The following is a 22,007-nucleotide window of genomic DNA, read 5'->3' on the forward strand; positions in this document are numbered from 1 at the left end:
ATATTTAATATTAGAGAAGTATTAAGATTTGGAAAAGTACAGAATTTTAAGTATAAAGATAATGACAGAGAAAATTAGGAAAGGATAACAGGAGGAGTAAGAACTTGCTTTTATGCATCTGAGTTTAGAAAATCTATTTGAATTTTTTTAAAAAGGACATGAAGTAAATGCAATGAGATATGGAAGATCTTATGTGTCTTGTGTAATAATGGCTCATAAGACACCGAGGAAATGGTCAATAGATAAATCTAAGCACCCACCTCAGTTTGCACAGTACATTGCTGGTTTCTATGGGTTGTCCTAGACCTTTATTTTCATTTCAATTACTTTAGTGTTTACTACTTTTAAGAATGCCCTGATTTTGATGCTATAGTCACCTGATGAATACAGAATCCCCACAAGGAGAATGAAGAAAGTAGACAATATCAAAGATCAATAAAAAGACTGAAATGTTTGTTCTATAATAACTGAACATGATTGTTGAAAAATTATGTATAATAACAAAATTAGCCAGGCATGGTGGTGCATGCCTGTAATCTCAGCTACTCGGGAGGTTGAGGCAGGAGAATTGCTTGAACCCGGGAGGCAGAGGTTGCAGTGAGCCAAGATTGTGCCATTGCACTCCAGCCTGGGCAAGAAGAGCAAAACTCTATCTTAAAATATATATATATATATATACACACACACACACACACACACACACACACACACACACATATGCATATACACTCTGCATACATTAGTATGTAAATATTTTTAAATTTAGTAACTTACGGAGCTTAATCACATTGCTATTTGATTCTTCATATATATATATATTTTGTCTCAAAGTTGTGATGCAATTTAATGTTTTTGGTGATTGTTAAAAGAAACATCTTCAGGTGTATTTTTAAAACGACAAATATTTGCACTTAAACTAAATTATTCCTTCTTGATTATAATTTCTAAGCAGAGATTGCCCTTGTGTAATCAGTAGTATAGAAGAGGCTCAGGTAACTAAAACTATAAATACAGTTAACAATGTATTTTCTGGGGTCAGCCTGCCTCACTTGGAATCCCAGACCTAACACTGACTGGTTATTTCACCTGCAAATTGATGAACTTGTGCAAAATGATGTTAACTAGCAACAAGGCAAACCACTGGCTTGTTGTGGATTTTTTTTTTTTTAAAGAAAATTTTGTAAAACCCTTAGCCATTTATATTTACCAATAGTTTGCTCTGCTATGTTAGATTGAGAAGACAAAAGAAAAATGTTCATTTTCTTCCTTCAAAGTGTTTAATAATCTCAAGAAAAGACAGCATTGCATAAGAAAAATCATTAATAAAAATACAGAATTTGATATAATGACTAAATAACAGAGAAAAATTCCTTAATCTCCCTAATAAAGTCATAAAAATTTTCAAAATGAAGGAGAATTTAAGGTGAGACCTGAAAGCTTAGGAAGAGTTGAAAGAGAGCAGAGGCAATAATTTGCAAAAAATATAAATTTTACAAGAAAACTACCTATCATTCAGTAATATTGAAATACAATATGCAAGGGCAAATAGGTGTCCATGTGTATAGAAATAAGTGTTTATTTTGTTGCTTAAATGATTAGGCGCCACTGAGAAATTTTCAACAGAGAGTTATGTGTGCAATATTTTAAAAATACCAACCTCTGGGAAAAGTTAAATATTGATTGCAAAATTAGAAGAGACAACTCATGGTATTTATCACCCTTGTTTGGAGAGATTATGACAAATAATATTACAGTAGGATTAATAATATTTCCTGAAACTCTCAAAAGGTATATGGCTAGTAAAGAGTAGAATTAAAACATAATTCTGTTATTAAACTGCAGGTGTTCTCAGAAATTCTAATACATTTATTGGATTTTAATTTGATATATACCTCAGATCCAACGTAATCTTTTGATTTTTCTTCATATATCATGTAATAAAAAGTTTTCAGTGGGAAAATAGGAGAATGGTAGAAGTCAGTGAAGGAAAAAGGGAGAAGAAGTTGGGTGACAGCCATATTAAGTTGATGCATACTAAAGATCAAGGAGTCAATAATTGTTATTCTTTTTACTTTGCATGCCTTAGCAATGTTATATCTATATGTAACTATTTCTACAATATCATTTTGTAAATACTTGCACATACAGGTAATATAGCTCTGTCAAAAAGTTGATTTTCTGTTGACTTTTATAGAAAACTAACTTTGTAGTCAAGTATACAGCTATATAAACATAGTTAAATAATTACAAACTAGCCATTTGGCTATTCTATATCCTGTGAATATTCAAACACATACAGAAACACACATGGTTCTGTATTTATAGTGTTAAGAAATGACAAGCTAACTGCAGCTTGGGCATTTTACTCAAATTTGGTCTAAAATAATTATTCTAAAGTCATATGAAATCCCAGAATTCAGCTGGGATTAGAGGGAATGATCTATCTTGTTTTGGCAGGAGAATTTATAATAGTTAATCTAATAGGTCTCTTTCTTACTCAGCAATCCTGTAAGACAAAAGTTCCTCTGCCTGCAGTAGTGAACACTGAGATAAAAGTTAAAGATTCTGCTGTATTCTTCAAAACGACTGACTGGTTCCTGAGCCAATATGCCTGTTCTGATTAAACATTTTATGGCAAATTCTCAGAGATATATTTAAAAATGTCATACTCCTGGTTTAAAAAATTCTATATATTTATTTAAACATCTTTATTTATTTTACCATAGTTGGTTAAAAATGCAAACTGATTCTAAAATATGATTCGTTGTTTTCAAACTGTATTACATAAATATGCTATAAGAATATTAGACAATTTTTAAAGTTAGTAACTGTGAGCTGATTTTAATCATTTATTTCGGAGTAAACTATGTATACATTTACTCATTTTGTGTGGTTGTTCTTAATGGTAGTCTTGATTTTCTTAGTTGCTATCAATATTACAAACCTCTTTCTCTGTTTTTGATAAGCTAGATTATTAAATGAAGGAAAATTTATGGAAAATATAGGGGGAGCTAAGAATATGGAAACTTCTTCAAATCCTCAATTATATAACATATATAAAAGTATCGTGTAAGTTATCTCACTGGTAAGGTAAGGCAGTACTTGAGTGTTGCACATCCTAAAAATGAAATGCTATTTTAATAATGATAAATAATTCAAAGATCACTTAAGAGATTGTAAATGAAATATTAAACTTTGAAATTTATTTTATGCACTCCTTAAATACATTGACAAAAATGTTTCTAAGAACATTAAAAATCATCCAGAGTACTTAGAATATAGAATTCTTAATCTATATTGTTTCTCCTGATAAAGGTAAGAGCTATCGAACAGTATATGTCTTTACTTTTAAAATATACCACATTGAATTCCATAAGCTTAGTCGGGTTTTTGTTAGGATACCAAAGGCATGAAAAGATTTGATAGTTAAAAAATTCAAACAGCAGCCAGATTACATATATTCTGAGGCATTAATATCTCACATATATTCTGACATATATGACTTTGTGTGTTTCTGTGTGTGTACACTTATACATATAATGATAAATTCACTTTGGATAAAAAGGTATGTTTTCTCTCTTAGCTTTAAAATTATTATAATTAACAGTCTCTAATAATTAAAATGATATAGATTAAAAAGTCAATTCTCAGTGTATATTTATCATGATGTATAGCTACTTCATAATGCATACTTTAGATGTTTTAAAACTATTCTTCACATGCTAATGTGAAATTCATGTTAAGGGCATATTCACACCAAAGTGACTTTTACATTAAGTGTTTACTGCAGGCATGCTTTACAATGTACACATGATCATCAAGGCTTGAGTGACCATTTGAGGTTTGACCTTGTATTCTATTTGTGCAGGTAGTCTTTCAGTAGATCTGACATTGATCATCTGTCAATTTGATTTTCTAATCTTATGAGATTCATTGTAAACAAAATAACTAAATGTTTGCAGGCCCACAGAGAAAACACGACAGGTCTGCATTTTATTTCTGACAGAAGCATTCTTTTCAATCAAGCTTAAAAATATAAGAAAATAACAACAGTATTTCTTCATTTTATGAATTCTTACCAAATGATTGGGTCCGAGGCATTTAGAATTTAAAAACAACTAACTTAAATGTAGAAAGAGCCTGGCTTGTGAAGTTATAAAATTAGACTATGGAACCAGTAACAAGCATATGTTAATGAAGACATGAAATCATCATGGCATTTCATCTATCTTAGTCACAGCCTGTCAGTATGCTGATTGCCTAGTACACTGTATCCCTAGTCACAGTTTATAAGGCACAAGAAGACATTTTCAGAATCCACAAATGAAGACAATATGTGACATTTCAAAACTGCTGTACTACCACAATTAGTGGAAAATGTACAAAGTAACAAATAAGACATTTATTTCACAAAGAGTGGCTTAAAGACTTGCTTAGCTCATGAGCTTCCTATGAAACATTGTCAGGTAATATTTACGTCAGGTAATATTTATGTGTGTCAGAGTGGGAGGGAGAGGGATATGGTTTAGGTCAGACTCTGGGAGAAGGCATGTATTATTTCAAATACGATATCTGGGAAATACTTACTTCTCTGACAAAGGTGCATCATTATACATAATGAATAGTTGCCTTCCTAAGCACTGACACAAATAAATATTTATCTTCTGTACGTAGATAGATGACTTGCATTAAAATTTATAAATTTTGTATTGCTTAATTGAGAAAGCATAATCTCTGAATATTAATAGCATGGAGATTTAATGAAGCTTTTGTCATAATGCAGTACATTTCTCAACATTCTCTAATAAAAGTTTTTTTAGCTAATTCAAAATACTGGTGGGTTCTATATAATTAATGCATAGATTAAATATGAACTATAGGTTATATCAACAATATATGAATATTTCTTGAATTATAAATCGACAAGAGATATGAGCTGATGAAAACTATCCACACTTACTTTTAGGATGCTAAAAAATGAAGAATGCACCTAGAAATCGTATTCTATCTAACTCAGATGTTATACCACATCTTCCTCTGAGTGTTCTCCCACAACTGTGGTGTGTACTACTGTTTTTTTGTGAATTTCATGGCACCTCTGGTTCCTATTACATGAATTGCTAAAACATTTACCATGCTGCAGTTGTCTATACGTGTTATCCTTTGACTTCCTCATACACCTTTCCTTACTAAAATTCTACGACTTTGCATCAGCACAGTGTTTGCTAGTTAATTGTAGAAGTTTATTTTTTTCTAAAATTCTCCACAGAAACCATTAAACATGAATTGTTTCACCATAAGAAAAACTAAAGAATCAGCCTTCCTAATAGTATTCAAAACAGATCACTTTTCCTACAAATTACTTTTCTAAACTGATACAACATAATGTGTATTTCTTCAAACTAGTCAATAAGTAAAACAAAATCACCAGAGTTTTCACATTTGATTCGGCACGAGCTTCATTTGTTATTCATGAATTAAATTTACTTTCTATGTAAATATTTCTCCCAATTTTTCTTACCATTTTGTCAATGTTAACAACGGCACTTGATTCTTGCCAAGTGAAAATAATTTTATTATCTTCTACTTGCATACTTATTCGTTTTAGATCATGTCTATATTTTTGTTTTATTATTTTTACTATGGTTGGATATGATATTTTGGGTGCTTATTTGTGCTTATAATGAAGTTGAAGTTTCACATAATTTTATTCCTCTTTACAAGTATTTTTATCAAAAATATGAAACTTTATTTTACTTATAATTGAAAATTGAAATTATGAATTTCCCTTACTGAATAAATATTTGTCAAATTTCACTCAATATTATGGTTCATGCTGGGCAACGGTAATTACAAAAAAAAAAAAGAAAAGAAAAACAAAAAAAGACAGATGCAGACCTTGCTTTGAACAAGTTCACAATGAGGTAGGGAATCAAATAAGCCAACAGATGTAAGTAGTAGTCATGTACCCAATTTCACAGAAAAAGTCTGACATGAGCATGTATAGTAGCTGCAAAATAACCTGGTGTGTATAATCTATTCATTTTAAGGCATGGAGATTTTTAACTGATTGGGTGCTCATCAGTGAAGAGTCGAGAGGGAAGACATGAACATTCTTCTGTAAAATGACAGGAAGCCCAAGAGCTGGAGTAACTGGGCGAAGGAGGTGAATGGTGAAATATAGAAAGGGACAGTTCTAATCAAAGTCTTATTAATGAAGGCCATGAACCAACCAAGCTCAGTTTGGATTATTCCCTTAAAACTATATAAAAACATCACAAGGATTTATGAAAGGGAGTTAAACAATCACATTTTCACTTTTGGAGAGATCATATGGCATCATAGCTGCTCACAAGACTGGACCCTGGGAGACCAATTAGGAAACCATGGCAATAATCCAAGTGAAAGACAATCAGGACTTAGAAACTAAGACCGTGTCAGTGGCATGAGAAAAAAAGGGGAAGCATTTTAATGATAGATATTAGGAAACAGAGTCGGCAAAAGCTTTTGACAATTGGGAAACAACAAAGCCCAGGAATCAAGTAGACTACAGCAGAACTATCCAAAGGTTAAATGGAGATACTGTGGCTATACATATGGTAAATATTCTGTTACACTTCAATTATTTTAACTTTTTTTATTTTTTATTTTTTGAAAGGGAGTCTCGCTATGTCGCCCAGGCTGGAGTGCAGCGGCCGGATCTCAGCTCACTGCAAGCTCCGCCTCCCGGGTTTACGCCATTCTCCTGCCTCAGCCTCCCCAGTAGCTGGGACTACAGGCGCCCGCCACCTCGCCCAGCTAGTTTTTTTGTATTTTTAGTAGAGACGGGGTTTCACGTGTTAGCCAGGATGGTCTCGATCTCCTGACCTCATGATCCGCCCGTCTCGGCCTCCCAAAGGGCTGGGATTACAGGCTTGAGTCACCGCGCCCGGTCAAAAAGTTATTTTAACTTTTAAAACATATGTATGGTAGTATTGATCTAAATGTTTTTCTTTATCTTACTTCTTTTTTTTTGTTTGTTTGTTTTTTGTTCTTTTTTTTTTTTTTAATTTATTTATTATTATTATACTTTAAGTTGTAGGGTACATGTGCATAACGTGCAGGTTTGTTACATATGTATATTTGTGCCTTGTTGGTGTGCTGCACCCATCAACTCGTCATTTACATCAGGTATAACTCCCAATGCAATCCCTCCCCCCTCCCCCCTCCCCCCTCCACATGATAGGCCCCGGTGTGTGATGTTCCCCTTCCTGAGTCCAAGTGATCTCATTGTTCAGTTCCCACCTATGAGTGAGAACATGCGGTGTTTGGTTTTCTGTTCTTGTGATAGTTTGCTAAGAATGATGGTTTCCAGCTGCATCCATGTCCCTACAAAGGACACAAACTCATCCTTTTTTATGGCTGCATAGTATTCCATGGTGTATATGTGCCACATTTTCTTAATCCAATCTGTCACTGATGGACATTTGGGTTGATTCCAAGACTTTGCTATTGTGAATAGTGCCGCAATAAACATACGTGTGCATGTGTCTTTATAGCAGCATAATTTATAATCCTTTGGGTATATACCCAGTAATGGGATGGCTGGGTCATATGGTACATCTAGTTCTAGATCCTTGAGGAATCGCCATACTGTTTTCCATAATGGTTGAACTAGTTTACAATCCCACCAACAGTGTAAAAGTGTTCCTATTTCAAAATTGACAAATGGGATCTCATCAAACTAAAGAGCTTCTGCACAGCAAAAGAAACTACCATCAGAGTGAACAGGCAACCTACAGAATGGGAGAAAATTTTTGCAATCTACTCATCTGACAAAGGGCTAATATCCAGAACCTACAAAGAACTCAAACAAATTTACAAGAAAAAAACACACAACCCCATCAAAAAGTGGGCAAAGGATATGAACAGACATTTCTCAAAAGAAGACATTCATACAGCCAACAGACACATGAAAAAATGCTCATCATCACTGGCCATCAGAGAAATGCAAATCAAAACCACAATGAGATACCATCTCATACCAGTTAGAATGGCGATCATTAAAAAGTCAGGAAACAACAGATGCTAGAGAGGATGTGGAGAAATAGGAACACTTTTACACTGTTGGTGGGATTGTAAGTAGGTAAACAGCAGCAAAAGCCAAATTTTTTTTTTTTTTTTTTGAGACGGAGTCTCGCTTTGTCACCCAGGCTGGAGTTGCAGTGGCGCGATCTCAGCTCACGGCAACCTCTGCCTCCTGGGCTCACGCCATTCTCCTGCCTCAGCTTCCGGAGCAGCTGGGACTACAGGCGCCCGCCACCATGCCCGGCTAATTTTTTTGGTATTTTTAGTAGAGATGGGGTTTCACCGTGTTCGCCAGGATGGTCTCGATCTCCTGACCTCGTGATCCGCCCGCCTTGGCCTCCCAAAGTGCTGGGATTACAGGCGTCAGCCACTGCCCCCGGCCTTCTTTCATATTTTAAATTAAACTTCTGAGGCATAATATTGAGCTATAATATTTACTATATTCATTAAGCCTCAGGCACACTTTCTTACATTTGTTGTGTCTGAAATTGGAATGCACCTTACATTTCTTACTGTTAACATATCATCATCAACACAAAGCCCATTTCATGTCTGGGTTGTCCCTTATTTCTTAATCCCCATCCCATCTGCTTCCTGTCAAAGGAAACCATTTGTAATGTGTTTGCCGTATGTTCTTCAGCATAGATACAGTCTTGTAAAACATAGTGTGGGTTTGTGTATTTTCAGCTCCATTAAGGGTTTTGTAAATCCCATCTCTGTCCTACTTTACTCATTCAGGCTTGTTTGGGGACCAATCCATGTCACATATCTGGTTTATTGTTTCATATTGCTATACAGCATCTCATAGTGTGATTTACTGTATTTTATTTATCCATTCTTCTGGAGATGGATACACAGGTTGCTTTCAACTCCCTATTGCCATATACACCATCCTTGTATAGATCTTTGCAATAATTTCTCAGGAGTATGTATCCAGGAGAGGAATCCTTGCCTGTACATTTTAAATATATTTCTTCCTCAAAGAGTATTGGAAAATTTATTTGACTATGAATATAAAAATATTTAAAATTATTCTCCCATTATTGAATAAAGGGGATTGCGGCAACAGGCTACCTATGTGCATAAAATAAGACAAATGTCTATTTTACTCCTTATGCCAGAATAAATCACAGATGGATAAATATTCAAACACTGAGAAGAAATGAAGTCATATTAATACTGGGAGAAAGAACATGGGCAAATTGAAAATAAATCTGTCCATTTTTCTAGCTTCCCTATTCCCGTCCTCCTTCATGCTTGCTCATCTCTCAGCAGTCAGGTCTCCTCACACAACTGCCAAATGATTATTTTAAAACTGACCAATAATATTCCTGCACTGTTATAAAAATCTGTTTAAACATTAACTTGAACTGCAATACTTCCTGACCTCCCAGTCTAAAATACCCTCCCAGGTAATGTCTTCTCACCCTATTTGAATTATCTGGATAGCTTCTATTATTTATTCTTTTCTTGCTTATTTGTTTGCTGGTTGTTTTCTCACACCTCTCCAGAAATAAAAGGTTAACAAAATTCACAAACTTTGTTGTCTAATTTGTCACTGTTTTCTCAGGACCTAGAATGTGCAGGGAATATAACAGTGCATTTGTTGCATAAATAAATAAATAAAAGGGCATATATATATATATATATATATATATATATATGCTTTGTAATATCACAGTTTAGAAATATTTCATAAGGTGTTGAGTTACATTCTTCTAATACTTGAACATATTTCTCTGACTTCAGTGCAAACCCACAAAGGTAATATTGGACATTTAACCATCAAGCTGAAGCCAAACTTATATTTAATGAGCTAATCTCAACATGTTGTGCCCTGTGGGGTAATGACTGACAGATGCTTAACAAGTCATCATCGCCACGGAGTAGAGAGATGATTAGGATCAGTTTGTTGCCCTACCATATCCTCATTGGCTCTCAGTTATTTCTTCCATGTTTTGGAGAGAATATTTCTCTACTTTGTTTTTTTGACTATTTTCTTTCAAAAATAAAAGAATCTTTTTTTCTCATTACATTTTATTTTTAATTGCTGAAGCTACTTAATTTTATTTTAATTTTCAGTGTTTCAAAATAAGTTGTAGTTTATGAACAACCAAAAAAGCTCATTAAGCTTACTGACAGTATTTATACTAATTTGATAAACATTGGCTTACTTATTTTTTGTAATAACCAAGAAAACAGATTATCTTATAAAGCATATAAGGTGAACAGGTGCAGTGGCTCATGCCTTGTAATTCCAGCACTTTGGGGGACCCAGGTGAGCGAATCACTTGAGGTCAAGAGTTTGAGACCAGCCTAGCCAACCTGGTGAAAGCTTGTCTCTATTAAAAATACAAAAATTAGCCAGGCATGGTAGCACTTGCCTGTATTCCCAGCTAATTGGGATGCTGAGGCAGCAGAATCGCTTGAGCCTAGGAGGTGGCGGTTGCAATGAGAAGAGACGGCGCCAGGGCATTCCTGCCTGGGTGACAAGAGTGAGACTCCACATCAATAAATAAATAAATAATAAAATAAAATATATAAGGCAATCTATAAATACATAGATACGTGTGTGTGTGTGCACGTGTGTGTGTGTGTGTGTGTGTGTAAAATGATGATTAATTTTATGTTTTAACTTGGCTAGGCCATGGTGCCATAGTATCCCCTTTATGGTCAAACATCAGTTTAGATGTTGCCATGAAGGTAATTTTTTAGATGTTATTAACATTTAAGTCAGGAGACTTAGAGTAAAGAAAAGTGCCTTCCACCATGTGAGTGAGCTTCAGCCAATAACTTTAAAGCTTTTAGAGAAAAGACTGAGGTCCCCTAAAAAGAAAAGTATTCGGCCGGGCGCGGTGGCTCAAGCCTGTAATCCCAGCACTTTGGGAGGCCGAGACGGGCGGATCACGAGGTCAGAAGATCGAGACCATCCTGGCTAACACGGTGAAACCCCGTCTCTACTAAAAAATACAAAAAACTAGCCGGGCGAGGTGGCGGGCGCCTGTAGTCCCAGCTACTCGGGAGGCTGAGGCAGGAGAATGGCGTGAACCCGGGAGGCGGGGCTTGCAGTGAGCTGAGATCCGGCCACTGCACTCCAGCCTGGGCGACAGAGCAAGACTCCGTCTCAAAAAAAAAAAAGAAAAAAAAAGAAAAAAGAAAAGTATTCACCCTCTAGACTGCCTTCCAATTAGAGCTGCAGCATTAACCCTTCCCTAGATCTTCAGCAGCTGGCCATGCAAATGTCAGACATGCCAACCTGCACAATCCCATGAACCAATTCCTTAAAGTACCTCTCTCTCTCTCTCTCTCTTCTCCCTCTCCTCTCTCTGTCTCTCTCTCTCTCTCTCTCCATATATACACACACACACACACACAGAGTACCAATAGAATGTGTGTACATAAAACACATACACCTACACACACACACATCCTATTGATACTGCTACTTTGGAGAATTCTGACTAATGCATGCACATATACAGGCAGATAGATACATAAACCATAAACAGATACATAGAAAGATACATGGATAGATATATAATAAAAAAATATGTGAGCAATAATTCTTTTTTTATAAATTTAATTATGTTAGTTGCTAATTTCCAAACTTATATCCTAAAATGTAAATAATACATTGAATAAACCATTTTAATAGTTGCATATTAACTTATAAAATAGATTTTATGCTAATGTTACATTTTTATCGAGAATATATTCCTGTCAAAAATTTGAATGAGCAAAGTGCATTGGTTCCATGTGTGTTTATTTTCTACATATAAAAATTGAATTTATATTTACCTTTTTTAATATTAAAATTATTTTTTGTCTATATTTACATTGAAGTTACAATTCTACAAATGATAAATTAATACTTTAGAAGTAATGAAAGAAAGCTCTTAGAAGAAATCTGATTAATATTTTGAACTAACATTGTGAGAAATTCACATTGTCTCAAAGTATTTTACTGATATTTGGAACATCTAATGACCTTCTCTCTCCCCAAGACCTTGAGGAGAGAAAAATGAATTGTTTCTGAAAATTAACTGTAAAATCATTATGTAATGGATTGGCATGGTGCTACAAATTCACTTCAAAGATGCTGTCCAAGACTGTCAGATCTGGCTGTAATCTGATAAACACAGTATTAATATGTCTGGAGAACGACTGAGTGAATTGAAAGTGGGGGTCCCTGAGAAGGAAGTTCGTGAAAAGAAGAGCCATGGAAGCAATATTAGGCAGAGTCTTCAAGCAGATTCTAAGGAGGAGTAAACGCTGATATAAAAAACTCCACTGGAACAAGCCCAGTATTAAATATGCCATCATTGTGCATGTGGGTGCTTTGAACTTTCTTTGTGTAATAAAGCATGCAAATCACATAACTCATAATCCTTAATATGTATTGAGCTCTCAGCTCACAGATCCTGTTCATAGCACATTACATACAATATTTTATGTAAGCCTCAACTCAACTAGATGAGATGTGTACTATTGTTTCCATTTCATAAAAATTATCTCCATTTTACGAAATAAATTTGCTAAAAATTGCAAAGCTAATGAGTGACAAACTAATAGTCTTAAACCAGTGTGTCTGACTTCTGAGGCTATGCTCGATTACTCTGCTAAGCTAATCTTTTCCAGATTCAGATTCTAAATTCAACAAGTTCAGTTACAATTAAAATTCAGGTTTACATTTACTTGTTCAAAGAAAGAATGTGTGCTTGATGGAGAATATACCTCTTCAGACTTTGATGTGGTTCTATTTCTTGTCACACAATAATAGACTGTTACACATTTATAACTTAATATTCGGTTATATTTGATTTCTCAGTAGCTTTCCAAAATAGATAAAACATAACAACTCATGAATAGACACCGTCTATTTCATCAGGAAATTTAGTTAGCACCATGAATTTAGTAAATACTGTTTTGATCATTAGAAAATGCACTTGGTGAAAATAAGCATAACCCTGAAAGTAAAATGCACCAAATCTTACACAGCAGCGATGCACTCTCTCTCTGAGTTCTCTTGGGGCAAAACCCCGAATATGACCTGAGGCACATTTTCTAATCTTTATTTCTTCCAGTTCATTCAAAGATGAAAATTGTTTCTTCAGCATTATTTTCCAGGGTTATTTTCTGAAGTGTTAGTTTTATTATATTTAAAAACAGAATTTCCTCTGGGAACACATGGCCTTTCATAAAATGGTATTTTTTTTTTCATTTTTTTATTTCAATAATAGAGAAGTATAATAGGCATTCATTTATATCAGTTGGGGTAGCAAAAACTTATATGATTAGACCACCTTCTCCAGTGTTATATGGGCACCATAAAAGTTACCATGAGCCTCTGCAAGCATACATGATTTTCATTAAGATTATTAAGTGGTTAGCCTCCTGACAACTTAGGGCACTCATGGGGAGCAATTAACTCTTTGGCTACTGCCATTTAGGGCAGGAGCTTGGCCAGAGTCAAAGAATCTGGGCTGTGTAAGAGGAAAATGTTTTCAGGGAACAGCTAAGCATAGCTTAATGTACTCAGGGCTTTTTGGCCACTCTTCACCAGAAATGTTTTATTTATTTTGTTCCTTTCCTCTTTTTTGTTTTCCCTAAGATTTTTTGTTATTGTTTTAAGGATGCTACCGAAGGGTAAAATGGAACCAAGTTTGTCAATGCAGTTTTGTTTTGTTTTTTAACGTATTAACTCAATATTTGTTGAATGCCTCCAAATCAAAGCTTGGTATTAGGTTTTGGTAATTTAATGGGAAAAGGGGCATTGTGCTTATTCCCTATGCTCACAAGTTATTCTCTAGTTGGTTAAAATGCAGAAAATTATACAAACTGTGTGTGTCATTTATTTATGGCAACTGCAAACATGGAAGTCTCTTCATGGTTTGGCATTTGAGTTCTTGAATATTGAGTATAGTTAGGATTAAATCAATATCTATGCCCTTTTCCTTTCTAAATAGTAAAGTGTTGCAAACACTTTTGTTTAAAAGGGTCATTTTTAGGCCAATTAAAATTGTTAAGGTAAAAACTGAGAATTATTTTTTAAAAATCTGAATTATTAACAATTGCAATTGTTGTTGATAATAAAAACACACTTTATCCACTAGCAATATTGTATTTTCTTAATCCTGCTAATAACATAAAATGCATCATTATTACCTAAATATTAAGTTTTAAATAAAAACTTGTTAGAATAATATAAATATAGTACAAAAATTAACTGCAACATAATATATATGAAAATTAAAGACAAAATAATATATATCAATATGTTGCATGCTTCAATATTCATTTCGTATGTATTTTATGAAATCACACTTAATAATTTTAGGCAGAATGATCGATAGACATATACTCATATCATATAGATGATATAAGTATATATATGAGTATATATGCATACACTAGTATATATATATTAATAGTTTCTAATGTTATGTAATTAACTTTGAAAATAACATTAACCTTTAAGGTAAGCAATAGTCCCTTATTTTAATATTGCATACTAAGTAATTACAAATAGTTCAACATACATGATTTCTGAAAGATTTAAATAATAAAGATTTTTAAGTTCATTAAAATCATAAGAATTAAACAGAACTAATAAATCTTATTGAACCATGAATCTGCTAAATAATAAAATAAGATTGGTAGTGTATTAATAAGAGTGTTGTACCTGTGAAACACCTTTACGCTTTCTTTTTAAAAATAAAAAATCACAATAAAGCTGTTAAAAATCATCATATCTGATCAGTTGTAAGAAATCTTAAATAAACAACCATGTCCAAAGGAAACACCATCCTCAGAGTGCCATTGAGGAGGAAAAAAATGTTGATCATTAACATGAGAATAAACATCCAACAAAACTAGTATGAGTATCTCTAGATTTATGGCCAAAACTTTTCTAAACAAACTGAAAAATCATACAGTTTCATATGCAATTGACTTTTCATGGCTCTATGCATATGCTGGCAGACAAATCTTAAAAATCAAAAGCAATCATAAGTACTTCATGACTAAATAAAGATTCTCTAGCAATCCCCCAGATCCTGTTTCTCAAAGGAGGTGAAAATTATATTCTTTGTACATCCAAGGAGGTATAAGGTATAAGCACAGGTTGTTCTTGATTCAAACAGAATGAATATCCTTAAGAAAATGACAGAAAATTTAGTGAAAATGTTTTGTAGAGAATAAGTAAAAATAACTGGTTAAATAAATGCTTATGATTACAATTAGAGATCTTTGTAGTTGTGTTCAGCTAGGCAGTGTTTTTATCTAGTAACAGAAAAATAATTTCTAGGTGGAATCAAGTATAACTTACCCCAACCATTAGCCAAGGAAGCTTGCAACCCTAGGAGGCTTCTGATTACGGTTAATGTCTGCTAGCATGTATCACTTTGTTTCTCAGAAGCCTAATCCAATAAAGCTTCCTTTATATGTGGCTTCTGAAACACAGCACTAAAAGCCTTAACCTTTTGCAGTATAAAGGTAAAGTCATTAAAGCCATGTGCAGGCTGACATAAGGCCTGGCCTTTATTTAGCTAATCTGGAGATGAATATAGCAAATCACCATCTGGAGCTTTGTGTAAATCCATAAACAAAATACTTCTCTACAATTTAATTATTCCCTATTTTATTTGTAACTCACAATTTTCATTGCTAACTTCATATGTCTCAGTCTGAATGCTTTCTAGTGTTTTGAGAGATTATTACTTTTTTTTTTTTTTTTTTTTTTTTTTTTGTAAAAAACTCAGATACAGACAGTAGGAGAAAGAAAAAGGCTTTCTGTTGCTAGGGAAACCTGATGCTGAAGGTTTAGTAACAACCTCCGATGGTGTTGTACAGCAAAGGCTGTCAGGGTAAGAGAACAGAAAGGGGGCCTGCTGATGCGAAGAATGATTTTAGTATGTTACTTATTGATTCCATGATGATCTTTATAAAAGAAATAATACAGAATCTATCTTTTTCTAAAGGAGAATTATGGGACCATAACAAAGAAAGCCTCAAGAAATTTATACCATTGAAAGGTAGAATAAATGAAATCTCACCTCTATCTGTGAGTTTATAGAAAGAACAGTCACTAAGTGTGTTAGAATTTTGTCAAATTAAGATTCTATTAGTATATCCTGAACCCACAGTCCCAGTTGGACATTGGCTTTAATAGTATCTTTATATTTTCAAATTACTAAATTAAACATAAATCATTTGTATTATACTTGATCCTGCAGTGTGTGAAACATATATTTAATCAATCTCCTAATGAAAGGAAATATTTTAAAATATTAAAATCACACTGTAGACAAACTATTTCTATTTGTAGCAATAAATAAAATTATACATATGTGTATATGTTTTAATATGATTTATTCTTAATATAATTTATATAATATTTACACATTTTTCATGAATCAAAATGCTACTAACATTTTGTTATCTAAAGTGAAGAACTTTTATCTGTTGACTCATGGAAATGAGTTATTCATGATTATACATTGTGGCCTCCCAAGACAATTTACGCTGAACATAACATAGTATCATGATGCACATATCCATTTTTATCTGGAAAACAGTTCATCTACTATATTTTGCTTCTGTAAGATGTAGAAGTTTCCTCCCTTTCTCCCTCTCTTCTTTTCTCTCCCTTCTTTACATTATCTTTCTTACTGTTACTTTCTCTTCCTTCTTCCTTCCTTTCTTCACTTTTCTTTCTCCTGTATCTCCCATTATTTCTTTCTTTCTTTCTTGTATCTTTCCCCTACCTTCCCCCTCTCCTCCACTCCTTCCCTTCCCTCCCCCTCCCTGTGTACCTTCTTTTCCCCTCACCTTCCCTCCCCTTTCTCTTCCCCCTCCTTTCCTCTCCCCCTCCCCCTCCTCGCCCTCTTCACCCCCTCCTCCACTCCCCCATTCCCTTCCCTTCCCCCTTTGCTCCCTGTCCCCCATCCCTTCCTCCTCCTTTTCCCCGTTGCCTTCCCTTCCCCCTCTGCTCCCCTCCCCCTTCCCTTCTCCCTCCTTTTATCCATTTCCTTCCCTTCCTCCTCTTTTCCCCTCTCCTCTTCCCCCTCCCCTCTTGCCATCACCTTTCCCTCCCTTTCCTTCTCCCCTCCTCCTTTCCCTTCCTCCTTCCCTCCCCATTCCCTTCCCTTGCAGCTCCCCTCCCCTTTCTCTTCCCTTCCCTTCCCCTCCCTGCTAACCCTCCCCTTTCCCTCCTCTCCCCTCCCCATTCCCTTCCCTCCCACTTCCCTCCCCTCCCACTTCCCTCCCTGCTCCTCTCCTCTTCCCATCTCCTTCCCTCCTCCCTCCCCTCAACTCCCCTCCACTCCCCTCCCCCTTCCATCCGCCTTCCCTTCCATCTCTCCTCCTCCCATCATCCTCCCCTCTCCTCTTCCCCTCCTCCCCTTCTCTTCCCCCTTCCCTCCCTCTCCCTCTCCCTTCACCCTTCCCACCCCTCCCCTCCTCTCCCTCTCCCTCTCCCCTTTAATTATTGCTGTCTTTGTTTTTGTTTTTTTTTTTTGTTTTTTTTTTTTTTTTTGAAGACAAGTCTCACTCTGTCACCCAGGCTGGAGTGCAATGGCACAATCTTAGCTCACTATAACCTCTGCCTTCTGGGTTCAAGCGATTTTCCTGCCTCAGCTCCCACAGTAGCAGGAATTACAGGTGCCTCCTCCACCATGCCCGGTCAATTTTTGTATTTTTAGTAGAGATGAGTTTTTGCCATGTTGGCCAGGCTGGTCTCAAAACCTGCCCTCAAGTGATCCACCTACCCAAAGTGCTAGGATTATAGGTGTGAGCCACCACGCCTGGTCCCTTTCCTTCTTACTTTCAAATGACATTTGATAGAAGAACAAAAAGAAACAAGACAGAAATTTAACTATGAAGACATCTGTGGAAGAGATATGTAGATAGAGAAAACACTGATTACAAATATCCTAAAGTAGGCCAGAGATGACTGGAGTAGAAACTACAAATGGGAGCATGACAGGACAAGAGGCTAAAGCAATAAAGGATAAATCAGAATGTGGACGTCTCCCTGTTGTTCATTTTATGGACTTTGGCTTTTACTTTATCTCATGGAAAGTTCATGGAGGTGTTGAGAAGAGAAAATACACAACTTGATTGTCAATTAAAGCATTACTTTAATTTTGTGGTGACTAGAGTGAGAGGTGTGTGGAAATGGGAAGATGCTAAACCAGATTAGAGGTTATTATATCCATTCAGACACAGGCTAGCAGTGGCTTGGATCAAGTTGGCAGTAATGAAGGTAATGTTGGATTCTGGATATAGATTTGAACAGAATTTAGAGAAGAGATGATGAATTTGTTGTGACGTATGAAAGAAATATATCCCAAATCTATAAAAATTTAAGTTTAACACCTCAAACTACAAGAATCTTAGAAAATAATCTAGGGAACACCATTCTGGACATTAGCCTTGGGAAAGAATTTATGACTAGGACCTCAAAAGCAATTGCAATAAAATCAAAAATTGACAAGTGGGACCTAATTAAACTAAAGAGCCTCTGCATAGCAAAAGAAACTATCAACATTGTAAACAAATACCCTACAGAATGGGAGAAAATATTTGCAAAAAAAAAAATAACACAAAAGACATAAACAAACACTTCTCAAAAGAAGACATCCCAAAGGCCAAGAAACATTAAAAAAAGCCCAATATCAGAGAAAAACTGATCATCAGAGAAATACACCTCAAAACCATGAGATATCCTCACATACCAGTACGAATGGCTATTATTAAAAAGTCAAAAAACAACAGATGTTGGTGAGGCTGCTGAGAAAAAAAGAATGCTTACACACTCCTGGTGGGAATGCAAATTAGTTCAGCCACTGTGGAAAGCAGTGTGGAGATTTCTCAAAGAACGTAGAACTACCATTTGAACCAGCAATCCCATTACTGTGTATATATACAAAAGCACAAAAATTGTTCCACTGAAAAGACATAAGCACTTACATGTTCATTTCAGCACTATTCACAACAGCAAAGATACAAACTCAACATAGGCGCCCATCAATGGTGGACTGGATAAACAAAATGTAGTACTTATTCAACATGGAATACTATGAATCTATTTTAAAAAAGGAAGAAAACCATGTCCTTTGCAGCACGATAGATGCATCTGGAGGCCATTATCCTAAGTGAATTAATGAGAATGAGAAAACCAAATTCTTAATGTTCTCATTTATAAGTGGGAGCTCAACACTGGGCACTCATGGACATAAAGATGGCAACAACAGACGCTGGACACTACTAGAGGAAGGAGGGAGAGATAGAGAGGCAAGGGTTGAAAGACTGTTGGGTTATGTTAGTGCCGGGGTGATGTGATCATTCTTACACCCAACTTCAACTTCACACAATGTGCCCAGGTAACAAGCCTGCACATGTGCTCCCAAATCTAAAATGAAAGTTGAAAAAAAGAGAAAGATATCACAAATTTAACCACTGTACATTATCTTCACTGCTGTCACTCTGGTTGAAACCATCACCATTTATCCCAAGAGTTAATGCAAACGTCCTTTAATAGATCTTTTTGTTTCCACTCTTGCCCACCTCCCTCTTCCCATGTTTATTTTTGGGAGAATAGCCACAGTGATCTTTTTAAAAATTAAGATATATAGTGGCAAATATTTAACCAAACTTTGTATTATTTTCTATTTCACTTAGAATAACAGACCAGAGTGGTAACAAGGACCTGAAAGGCCTTTCCGGATCTGTTTTTCTGTTACCTCTTTGATTTTCTTTTATTGATTACCCTGTTCCAAACGTATTAGTTTTCATGTTTTTTCTCAGAGACAGCAAGGAGGTTAGTGCTTTAGCTTCTTTTCTCAGTGTTACCCTTCTCAGAACACTCTTCTCTCAACTATCTTGACTCAGGTAAACTGTCTCACCTTCAAGTGTATGAGTAACCTTACCTTCCAGAATATACCTACCTTAACCTTTCCACGTAATATTACAACTTGCTATTCTCATTTCAATCTGCTCCACCCAGTTCCATTTTAGTTTGCGCGGAATATGTCACCATTGAGATACTATTTAAACTGCTTATGAATATGTGTACTGTATAGTTGTCATTCTTCCTGTTGATTGAAATTATTAGGAGTCTAAGGATCTTTATTTTTTTCCATCATGTACAGTTGCATAGGACACTGTGTTCCACTTAGTAAGTGTTCAATAATTTTTTGCTGAATAAGCAAATGAAAGAATAATGACTATAAGTCTTATGACCTGGGATAATGGAGAAGTCAAGTTTTATTTTACAAGTGGGGGAAGAATATGAAAAAAGTAGGTTTGGGGTGGAGTGGGAAAGGAAGTCAAGTATTAGCACTTGGCACTTTAAGTTTGAGAGGACTATTAAACATGCAAGTGATGAAACTATGAAAGTAGGTAAATAGCCATGTTTGTGGTTCAGACAAGGGATCCAAGTTAGAGATAAACATTTGGGAGTTGTTAACACACACATTATTCATAAAGCTATGGGACTAGAGAAGATTTCAGCAAAATTTGGAGATGTTGAAAATGAAGGAGAATCAGCACATGAAAGTGCAAAGGGATACTATCTGAAGTGGAAGAAAAAACAAGACAGAATGAAGTCCCTGAGGCAGGTGAAGTAAACATTTCAAGAAGGGAATGATAATCTGTGCCATATACTGCAGAGAGATATTTAGAACACTGGACTATAGGCATTTTCAAGTATATAACTTGTATGTGTAGCTGAAGAAATGAGAATCATCATTCTGCCACAACAGTCCAAGGAAGTGTGATCCAGTGGGCTACCTCAGGCTTCTCTGTTTCTGGCATCCAGTGTGACTGTCTCTACTTTATACCTCAATACCTATGAGGTGAGGAAGGTATCTCTCAAAATTCTTGATGAGAGTAAGACTACAGATCCTTCCTAGTCTAAGTTTCCTATACTTAAAAAGGAAGTTATTTTCTTCCCCAACACTCTCAGCCTGAAAGCAAGGGGAAAAAAATTATTCCTCAAACTCCATTCTCTCTAAATACCCTCTCCTTTATTCATGGATTGAGTTTTTGGAACTGTAAGCTCCCCCATACCCAAAATTGCCAGTTGCCATTGAGTACTTAGTTTTCTTTAAGTGTCATTTGATACATTATTAGTGAGAGAATATATTATTATAGAATTATTATTAGAGACTATATGAGACAATTCTTATTGTCCCACACATTCCATTCAAGATGGTCAAGGGAAAGTTACAGTATTAAAGTTTGTGAATATATCCTCTGGGAAAATTAGCCCACCCTGTCACAGATTTGATGTGCTACACAGATCTATCCTGTGGGGTTTGGGAATTTAGACAACTAAACCTAATTTTTCATGCCAATGTTGTTCTCCTTTCAGATCTTTAAAAACAGTCACTCATATCTGAAAAACCTTCTCACTTATTTGTAGGGAATTTTCTTATCTCATGGCTCCTGACAACAACAATAATCAGACAATAAGTGATTATCCCAATATCTGGGTTTTGCAGAGACAATAGAGTATAGTTGAAAACTTGGGCCCTTAGGACCTTGAATCAAACCTGGCTCTTCCAGTTACCAGTTATGTGACCTTAAGAAAATTACAAATTTTTGTATCTATAAAACTAATATCATAGTAATGCCTATATTTGAGGACTGCTAAGAGGATCACAAATCAATGAATGTCACACACACACACACACACGAGAGAAAGATAAAGCACATGAAAAGTATTTAGCACATGGCTACTGTCCCACATATTTTAACTGGTATTATTCCAAATTCATGGCCAGAGCTGCACATCGTCATGTCAGATGCTCTTATGGTTTCATGACAGTGTGAGATGAAAATATGTCTCTATGTTTTTTCTGTCTTCATTTACTCTTTGCTCTTGATATTTTGCAGTTGTTTCTTGAACAAAATCAAAGGCATGGACCTATAGGCAA

At 35.3% G+C, this 22,007-nt stretch overlaps 1 protein-coding gene across 1 annotated transcript in view; it reads right to left on the reverse strand.

The window, feature by feature from the left end:
- EYS (eyes shut homolog) overlaps window positions 1-15,591 on the reverse strand; it is a 395,623-nt gene extending 380,032 nt beyond the window's left edge. Inside the window, exon 1 of the mRNA XM_050788644.1 lies at window positions 15,395-15,591. The gene's annotated coding sequence lies outside the window, so the exon portion shown is untranslated. The remainder of the gene's footprint in view (window positions 1-15,394) is intronic.
- Between the last annotated feature and the right edge of the window lie 6,416 nt (window positions 15,592-22,007).

The sequence above is a fragment of the Macaca thibetana genome, chromosome 4 (assembly GCF_024542745.1).
Source record: "Macaca thibetana thibetana isolate TM-01 chromosome 4, ASM2454274v1, whole genome shotgun sequence".
NCBI lineage: Eukaryota > Metazoa > Chordata > Mammalia > Primates > Cercopithecidae > Macaca > Macaca thibetana.